This window comes from Panthera uncia, unplaced genomic scaffold, assembly GCF_023721935.1.
Source record: "Panthera uncia isolate 11264 unplaced genomic scaffold, Puncia_PCG_1.0 HiC_scaffold_2217, whole genome shotgun sequence".
Classification (NCBI taxonomy): Eukaryota; Metazoa; Chordata; class Mammalia; order Carnivora; family Felidae; genus Panthera; species Panthera uncia.
The window spans coordinates 1-9,363 of NW_026058929.1; the positions used below are offsets into that span (position 1 = coordinate 1).

The 9,363-nt window shown below is 39.0% G+C and overlaps 1 long non-coding RNA gene across 1 annotated transcript; it reads left to right on the forward strand.

The window, feature by feature from the left end:
• The first annotated feature begins 1,591 nt into the window (after positions 1-1,591).
• Positions 1,592-8,556, forward strand: LOC125917682 (uncharacterized). The gene is made up of 2 exons (XR_007456263.1): positions 1,592-1,647; positions 8,355-8,556. It is a non-coding gene; the product is annotated as an uncharacterized LOC125917682 (long non-coding RNA).
• The last annotated feature ends 807 nt before the right edge of the window (positions 8,557-9,363 follow it).

A 9,363-nucleotide genomic window follows, 5' to 3' on the forward strand; every position in this document is an offset into this window, starting at 1 on the left:
TCAAAAAGTTACGTAACACAGAATCACACAGCAGCAAAGTAGAGGCACTGAGATTTGAACCTAGACCCATGTAGCTACAAAGCCCTTGTCTTCACTCCCAGCCTCCTTAATACACTGCCTCTACTTTCAAGGTCTAGATTTAAGGGGATTTTTAAATGAAGTTGTGTTTTTGTTTTTGTTTTCAGAGAAGCGTACACACACAAACCAAAAATGCATCCTATGAGTCCTTTGAACAAATCTTAGAAGCCCTGCTTACCAACATACGGACCATGGAATTAAAGGAACCTAATTTCCAAATAGGCCCCAAAGAACCAACAACATCCAAGTGAGACAGAAGCACTGAGCTGGCTTATTTCCCGTTTCCTGACTGTTTGTATCACTTAACAGAGCATTTAGCCGCATCAGACAGGTTCTATGTGCTGTGCACATGCTGGCTCATTGAGCCCTCACAGCAACTCTAGGAACAAGGTACTATTATTATCCACATTCTACAGAGAAGTTGGCTGCTGGCCCAAGGTCTCACAGCCAATAAGAGGAGAAAGCTAACTGAGCTTTGGGACCAGGCAGTCTGGCTCCAGAGCCTCTGCTATTCACCGCACGCCAGACACGCTTTCCCATGGTCTCACCAGGCTCATGGAGGGAAATCAGGCAGGGTAACACCACCCAGAGTGTTCTCAGAGTCCTGCGCCTCTGACACTGGGTCCATTGGTTGGAGAATGCCTCCCGGAGAGGAGCAGGATTTTCCCACCTCATTTTATTGAAGCTTTGTTTTTCATGGAACCCTAGCTCACTGCCCTTGGAGCCAGTGTTTTTTGCCCTGCACTTCAGGAGGCTTACCTTGAGTGATGATGTAGTGGTACAGAATTAGGTGTACAGGATGGGGCTAGAACCTCTGAAAGAAGCAGCCCTGATTCATAACAAGAACAGAAGCTGTGACGACCCCATAGAAACCACTGGCGTCAGCCTCCTCCTTTCCTGTTGGGTTGACATTGCCTCTCCACAAACATATTCAGGGATGAGCTTCAGAAAGTTTCAGCACTGCCACTGCCCACCAGCCATGATGAATGAGCAGGACACCTCATCTGCTTGCCCCTCCCAGTGGCCTCGTTTGGAAAACAAGTTGGTCAGGCTGGTTGATCTCTAAAATGTGTCCTGATCTATTATTTCTGACCCCTTTAGCCCCCTTTGCTCTGAAAATCCAGGTAGAAGAATATCTATAGAAGGTAAACTAAGGGCACAGTTATACTCTTCCATAGGAAGAAAAACAACAAGTGTTTAGAGACCCCTTCGTGCCAAGAAAATCACAGCCCTTTTGTTTACTGCCATTTCTTAGCCTGGGTTTCACCTGATTCAGTGGAGACCTGTGCCCTCCTTTAGTATTTAACACAACTGCTACAAAGCCATGAGGCTTCTGCAGTGATGCCAAGGAAGGGAGATACTCCCATCCAATATCTTTAAGCAAATGGCAGTGGCATGGTCCAATGGATGCGTCACTTGGCTTGGGAGCTTCCTGCTGTGCCCTTCAGAGCCTGGGGTCAACCTTGTGCCATGAAATGAAAGTACTGCTACTAACTAATCATTGATTTTTTTAAACAGGCGCTTGAATAAAATTGTTTGGCAAGCGTTATCTCAAGAGGAAAAAGAAAAGTAAGCCAGTTCCTCTTTACTTTCTTTTTTTATTTTGGTGAAAGTCATATAACCTACAATTAACTGTTTTAAAGTGTACAGTCAGTGGTATTTATTCAAAATGTACAACCACCCCCCTCCCTTATCACCTCAGAAGAAACACCTTCTACCTATTATGTAATCCTTCCCCAAACCTCTCTCCCCCTCTGGTAACCACTAGTCTGCTTTCTGTCTCTGTGCATTTGCCTGTTCTGGGTAGTTCATAAGAAAGGGATCATACAACATGTGACATTTCATGTCTGGCTTCTTTCACTTAGTTTTGTAAAAACGATGTTTCCCAGTTGCAGCATGCATAGTATTTCATTTCCTTTTATGCTTCTGCATTGATCCATTATGTATATACCAGCTATTTATCCATTGGTGGCTATTCGGGTTGTTTCCACTTTGGGGCTACTAAGGACAAGGCTACCATATACATTCATGTAGAAGTTGCTTTGTGGACATATGCTTGCATTTCTCTTGGGAACATATCTAGGGGTGGATTTTCTGGGTCACAGGGTAATCTATGTTTAACTTTTTGAGGAGCCACCAAACTTCTTCAGGGCAACTGCACTATTTTACATTCTTACCAGCAATGTATGAGGGTTCCTGTTTCTCCACATCCTTGCCAACATTTGTTATTTTACCTTTATATATATTTACTTTTTTACATACATGTGTATGTGTGTGTGTGTGTGTGTGTAACTAAAGCCATCCTGGTGGCCTCGTGGGTGTAAAGTGATAACTCATTGTGGTTTTCATTTGCATTTTCTTAATGCTCAGTAATTAAAAAAATTTTTTTTAGTATTTATTTTTGAGAGACAGAGCATGAATGGGGGAGGGGGAGAGAGAAAGAGGGAGAGACAGAATTCGAAGCAGGCTCCAGACTCTGAACTGTCAGCACAGATCCCAAAGCAGGGCTCAAACCCACAAGCCGTGAGATCATGACCCGAGCCGAGGTCAGACGCTCAACTGACTAAGCCACCCAGGCACCCCTAATGATCAGTAATGTTAACTATTCTTTCACATGCTTGTTGGCCATGAGTAGATCTTCTTTGGAGAAATGTTATTCAAGGCCTTTGCTCATTTTTAATTGGATTATTTTGTCATTGTTGTTGAGGTGTAGGAGTTCTTTATATATTCTGGATTTTAACCACTTATCAGATAGATGATTTTCCTTTTTCTTTTTTTTTAAGTTTATCTATTTACTTTGAAAGAGAGAGAGAGAAGAGAAGGGGCAGAGAGAGAGGAAGAGAGGGGATCCCAAGCAGGCTGTGTGCTGCCAGCCCAGGGCCCGACACGGGATTTATCTCACCATCGTGAGAACATGACCTGAGCTGAAACCAAGAGTTGGATGCTCAACTGACTGAGCCATCCAGGCGCCCCTCCAGTAGATGATTTTCAGATACTTTCTTTCATTCCAAAGGTTGTCTTTATACTCTCTTGATATTTTCCTCTGATGCGTAGTTTTTATGTTTGATGTAGTCCCATTTGTCTATGTTTGCATTTGTGTCTGGGCTTCGGGTGTTCTATCCAAGAAATCATTGCCAAATCCAATATCATGAAGCTTTCCCCCTATATATTTTTTCTAGGAGTTTTATAGTTTTTGGCCTTCTGTTCAGGTCTTTAATCCATTTTGTTTTGAGTTAATTTTTATATATGGTATACATTAAGCATTCCAGCTTCATTCTTTTGCATGTGGATATCCAGTTTTACCAGAACCATTTGTCAGAGATGGTCCTTTCCTCCATGGTGAGGTCTTGGCACCTTTGATGATCATTTGACCATCTATATATGCATACACATAGGAGTTTATTTCTAGACTCTTTATTCTGTTTCACTGATCATGTTTGTCTTTATGTCAGTACCACAGCATTTTGATTATGGTAGCTTTGTATAATATGTCCTGAAATCAGGAAATGTGAGGCCTTCAACTTTGTTCTTTTTCGAGATTGTTTGGCTATTTGGAGCCCCTTGAGGTTTCATGAATTAGGACGATTTTTTCTACTTCTGCAAAACATGCCATTGAGATTTTGATAGGGACTGCATTGAATCTGTAGATTAATTTGGGTAGTATGGATATTTTAACAATATTAAGTCTTCTAATTCATGAATACAGCATGTCTTTCCCATTTATTTGCATCTTTTTAATGTTTTTTCCCATGATGTTTTATAGTTTACAGTGTACAAATCTTTTACATCCTTGGTTAATTTTATTCCTAAGTATCTTACTCTTTTTGGTGCTATTTTAAGTGGGATTATTGTCTTAATTACCTTTTTGGATTGTGCATTCGTAGGGTATAGAAACAAAACTGATTTTTCTGTGTTGATATTTTATCCTGCTACTTTGTTGAATTTATGTATTAGTTCTAATAATATTTTTATGGGATCTTTAGGGGTTTCTACATATAAAATCGTGTCATCTGTGAACAGATATGATTTTATTTCTTTCCAGTTTGGATGTTTTTTTAGTTTCTTTTTCTTATCCAATTTCTCTGGATAGGACTTTCAGTACTTTGCTTAATAAAAATAGTAAGAGTGGACATTCTTGCTTTGTTCTGTTCTGAGAGGAAAAGTTTCCAGTTATTGACTGTTGAGGATGATGTTAGCTGTGGGCTTTTCATATGAGGCCTTTACTATGTTGAGGTAGTTTCCTTCTATTCTGGCTTATTGGGTGTCTTTTCTTTTTTTTCCATGAAAGGGTGTGAATTTTGTCAAATGATTCTTCTGCATCACTTGAGATGATCAAGTGGTTTTTTTCCTTCATTGTTAATATGATGTGTCACATCAATTTTTATATGGAATCATCCTTGCATTACAGGAACAAATCTCACATTTAATGGTATATAATCCTTTTAATAGGCTGTTATATTTGTTTGCTAATGTTTTGTTGAAGATTTTTGCATCAGTGTTCATAAGGGTTATTGGCCTGTAGCTTCCTTGTAGTATTTTTGTCTGGTTTTGGTATGGGGAAATGCTGGCCGCATAGAATGAGTCTGGAAATACTCCTTCCTCTGCAGTTTTGGAAGTATTTAAAGAAGATTGGTGTTAATTCTTTAAATGTTTGGTAGAATTCTCCACTAAAGCTATTTGGTACTGAGCTTATATTTGTTGGAAGGTATGTGTTTACTGAATCAGTCTCCTTTCTAGTTATAGGTCTCCTCAGATTTTTTTATTTCTTCATGATTCAGTCTAGCTGATAGTGTGTTTCTAGGCTTCTATCCTTTTCTTCTAGGTTATCCAGTTTGTGTGTATAAATGATTATAGCAGTTTCTCATAACCCCTTTTATTTCTGTAGCTTTACTTGTAATGTCTCCTTTTTCCTTTCTGATTCTGGTTATTTGAGTCTTCCCTCTTTTTTTTCTTAGTTAATCTAGCTGAACATTTTTCAGTTATGTTATTCTTTCTAAAAATCAACACTTTCATTGATTTTTTTTCTATTTTTTTTTGTAATCTATTTTACCTATTTCTGCTCTATATATTTTCCTTCCTTCTACTAACTTTGGATTTAGTTTGTTCTTTTTCTAGGCTATTGGTTTGAGATCTTTCTTCTTTTTTAATGTAAGTATTTAGCACAATAAATTTTTTCTCCCGGTACTGGTTTTATGGTATTTCGTATATTTTGTTATTTTGTGTTTTCATTTTCATGTATCTCAAGATATTTTCTAATCTCCCTTGTGGTTTCTTCTTTGACCCATTGGCTGTTTAAGAGTGTGGTGTTTAATTTCCATCTGCTTTTAATTTTCTAATTTTGTGCCATTGTGATTAGAGAAGATAGTCTTTTATGATTTCCATTTTGAAAACTTTTTTTTCTGTTTATTTTTGAGAGAGAGAGACACAGTGCAAGTGGGGGAGGGGCAGAGAGAGGGGGATACACAGACTCTGAAGCAGGCTCCAGGCTCTGAGCTTGATGCAAGGCTCAAAGTCATGAACCATGAGATCATGACCCGATCTGAAGTCGGACACTTAACCGACTGAGCCACCCAGGTGCCCCATCGATTTTGAAAACTTGTAACACTTGTTTCATGGCCTAACATGTAGTCTGTCCCAGAGAATGTTTCATGTGCACATATGAAGAATATGTATCCTACTGTTGGCTAGTGGTATATTCTGTACACACCTATTAGATCCAGTCTATGGTATTGTTCAAGTACTCTGTTTCCTTATTGATCATCTGTCTGGTTGTTCTATCAATAGTGGAAAATGGGGATTGAAATCTCTTACTTTTATTATGTTGCTATCTATTTCTCTCTTCAATTCTGTCAATATTTGCTTCATGTATTTGAGAGCTCTGACACTGGTGCATATATATCTATAATTGTCATATCTTCCTGGTGGATTGACCCTTGTATCATTATATAATATCCTTCTTTGTCTCTTGTAACAATTTATGGCTCAAAGTAGTAATAATTTGCTGATTTTTTTTTCTGCTTGATCAAGTCTGCTTTTAAACTTCTCTAGAGATTTTTTCATTTCAGTTATTATATTCTTCAGATCCAGAATTTCTTTTTTATAGTTCTCTTTTTTATAGTTTCTATATTTTTGTTGATATTCTTACTTTGTTCATGCATCATTTTCCTGATCCTGTGTAGTTGTCTGTGTTCTCTTCGAGCTCATTGAAATCTTTAGGACAGTTATTTTGAATTTTTTTGTCACGTTGTTCATAGGTCTCCATTTCTTTTTTTTTTTAATTTAATTTTTTTTAATTTACATCCAAATTAGTCAGCATATAGTGCAACAATAATTTCAGGAGTAGATTCCTTAATGCCCCTTACCCATTTAGCCCATTCACCCTCCCACAACCCCTCTAGTAACCTTCTGTTTGTTCTCCATATTTAAGAATCTTTTATGTTTTGTCCCCTCCCTGTTTTTATATTATTGTTGTTTCCCTTCCCTTATGTTCCACAGATCTCCATTTCTTTAGGGAAGATTTCTGAAGACGTACTTTATTCCTTTGATTGGGCCACCTTTCCCTGTTTCTTTGTATGCCTTAGAATCTTTAGTGGAGATTTGAATATTCGAAAAAGGACACTTCTCCTGGTCTTTATAGACTAACTTCTTCTTCTTCTTCTTTTTTTTTTAGACTAGCTTCTTATAGGAAATGACCATCACCAGTCATCTGGGTTAGAGATTCTGGGGATCTTTCAAACCTTTTCTGGGATATGTCTTCTCCAGGCTTGTATATGAAATTTCTGTCAAATAGGTTTGCCCCTTCCTTCTCAGAAGCCCATAATCTCTTTCTCCCCCTGGTGTCTGTTTTTGGTATTGCAGTGTCTCTGGTGCTGCAATAAGCCATGGATAGTCCTCTTTTTTCTTAAGCTACCCCTAACCTGTATCCAGAATATATCACCATTCCCATCAGTGTTCTGAGTCAGATAAGATGGAAACCAGTCCCTTGGGAAGCCTCCCAAAACTCCAGAATATTGGATGCACGTTCCAATCCTCCTTCCCTCCCAAGGGGGAAGCCACAATTTACGAGTTGTCTCCCACTTGTGCTGCCCTATATCAGGGAAGTAGGGGGACTAGGAAGGCAAAATGCAACAACCTTTTTTATCCACTTTAATCCACTATTCTTTTTTAGCTTCGAGTTCATCTTGAGTGCTGTAAGTTCTTAACTGGTTTCCGGAATCCTCACAAAGGGAATTTGGTCCATATATTGATTAGTCAGTATTTCCTGATTGGGGGCTGGGGGTATGAATGGGAGCCCGGGGGTTCTTATTCCACCATCTTAATGACATCACTCCAATTCAGATTTTTTAATAAGAATTTTTTCTGTTATCTGGAGATAGGTTTGTTTGTGGATTGAGTCCTGTGGCTGTGCTGGGTTTAAACTGTACTCTTTCAATACCCTAAATCTAAAGGAAGTGATGCTTTCAGCAGTAAGAAAATGATAATTATGAAATGCCTTCCACTCTCTCTGTTGCTCCCTTTCTTTCTTCCTCATGCTCCCCTGCCTCTCTCCCTCTTCTCCTCTTTCTTTCTCTCCCCCTCCTCCTCTTTCTTTCTCTCCCCCTCCAGGCGTGTCTGATGCAGCAGAAGCTGGACTGGAAGTAGACTCCATCACACCACACTGGCTTCCCCTGGAGTCCCACAGCTTGTATTCATCAGCTCATAGAATGTTTGCCTTCTGTTCTTTGTGTCCCAAAACAATGAAGCCAGAAAGTTTAGGCCTGTTTAGGCTTATAAAAGGAGAGGAGATCAAAATAGCTAGAGTGAGCTGGTACAAGAATTACTGCACTGAGGCAAATATTTGGCTTATGTTTTGCTTCCCTTCCCTTTGCTTTGCTGTGTTCCCAGGGTTACTGCTGGGCATAGCATGTGAAATCTCTTTGAAGCTCATTTTTGGTCCTGCCAAATGTTGGGCCTAGGGAGAAAGGAATGAGTTCCAAATATGCCGAAAAAATTGAAAATAAAGCTATGTGTGTAAAACTTCTTTAAAGTCAGATAATCAAATTAGGTAGTAGGGAAGAGTGCCTATTGTAATTCACAGAGATGGTCATTTTTAACTCATGCAAGCCACCACAGTGGTCCTCTGATGGACCAGAGGGTGTGCCCATCATTGTGTCAACTGATATCTAACATCTGTCTGAGAGATGGTTCTCAGGAGAGGTTTTACTGAAAAGTATCTTTCCATGTTGTTTCCATTATGATCACTTTCTTTGTTTTTTTTTTTTTTTTTTTCTTTTTAGGTTAGATGCATACAAGCCAATGCGGTACTTGGAAAACAAGGCAGCTTTAAATGGGGCATTAGAACGGTTGAATTGGCCCATTTCACTGAAGGAGCTGTCAATGCTGGAAAATGAAATCCTAGCTGGGAAAATGTATATCCAACAGGCCATGGAACTCCAGGAGGCTGCCAAGAAGGAGAATTATGTGAACAAGAGAGGAGAGGTGGGTGCCATGGAGGTGTTGATATGTCCTTCCTCCCTCCTGTCCTAAGTCATTGCCATCCCTGCATTGGCCTTCCTACCCCCTCCCGCACCCCCCTCCACACCGATTTCTAAAAGAGTTAGAGCCAGCCCATTAAAGTGACAGGACTTCCTTTCAACAGAAAGCAAATGCCATTCGATTTTACTGTGGCCTTTTTTTTTTTTTAAAACGAAACTAAACAGAAGTATAATGTAGTGATCAAAGGCCTGAACTTTGATTTGAGCCACAGCAGGGTCCAGCCTCAGATATGCTACCTAATCCCTATGTTATCTTGGCCAGGTACTCCATCTGAATCTTAGGTCTTTTAATCTGTAAAATAGGAATATTACTAGTATTTGTCTCACAGGGTTATTATGGGAGTAAAATGACTTCTTAAAGTACTTCATGTTGAAAGCCCCCCCCAAGTGTTAGTAATTATTACTAATAAAACAAACTTTTCAAAAAGAAAAAAATGATTTCTAATCCAACTGCCTTATTATTACCACTTTGGATCACTTACTTTTAGCTTTCTTTTCCTCCTTGAATAAATTTTTTATATAGAAGCAGTCATAAGCTCCATAATTATTTCATATTCTCCTCTTTTCTTTAATTATAGGTGATACACAGCGTTATATTAGTTTCAAGTGTACAATATAGTGCTTTGACAATTTAGTATGTTATGCTATGCTCATCACAGTGTAGATACCCTCTGTCACCATACAACACTAGTACGGTACCATTGACTATATTCCCTATGCTGTACGTTTCATCCCCAGGACTTATTCATTC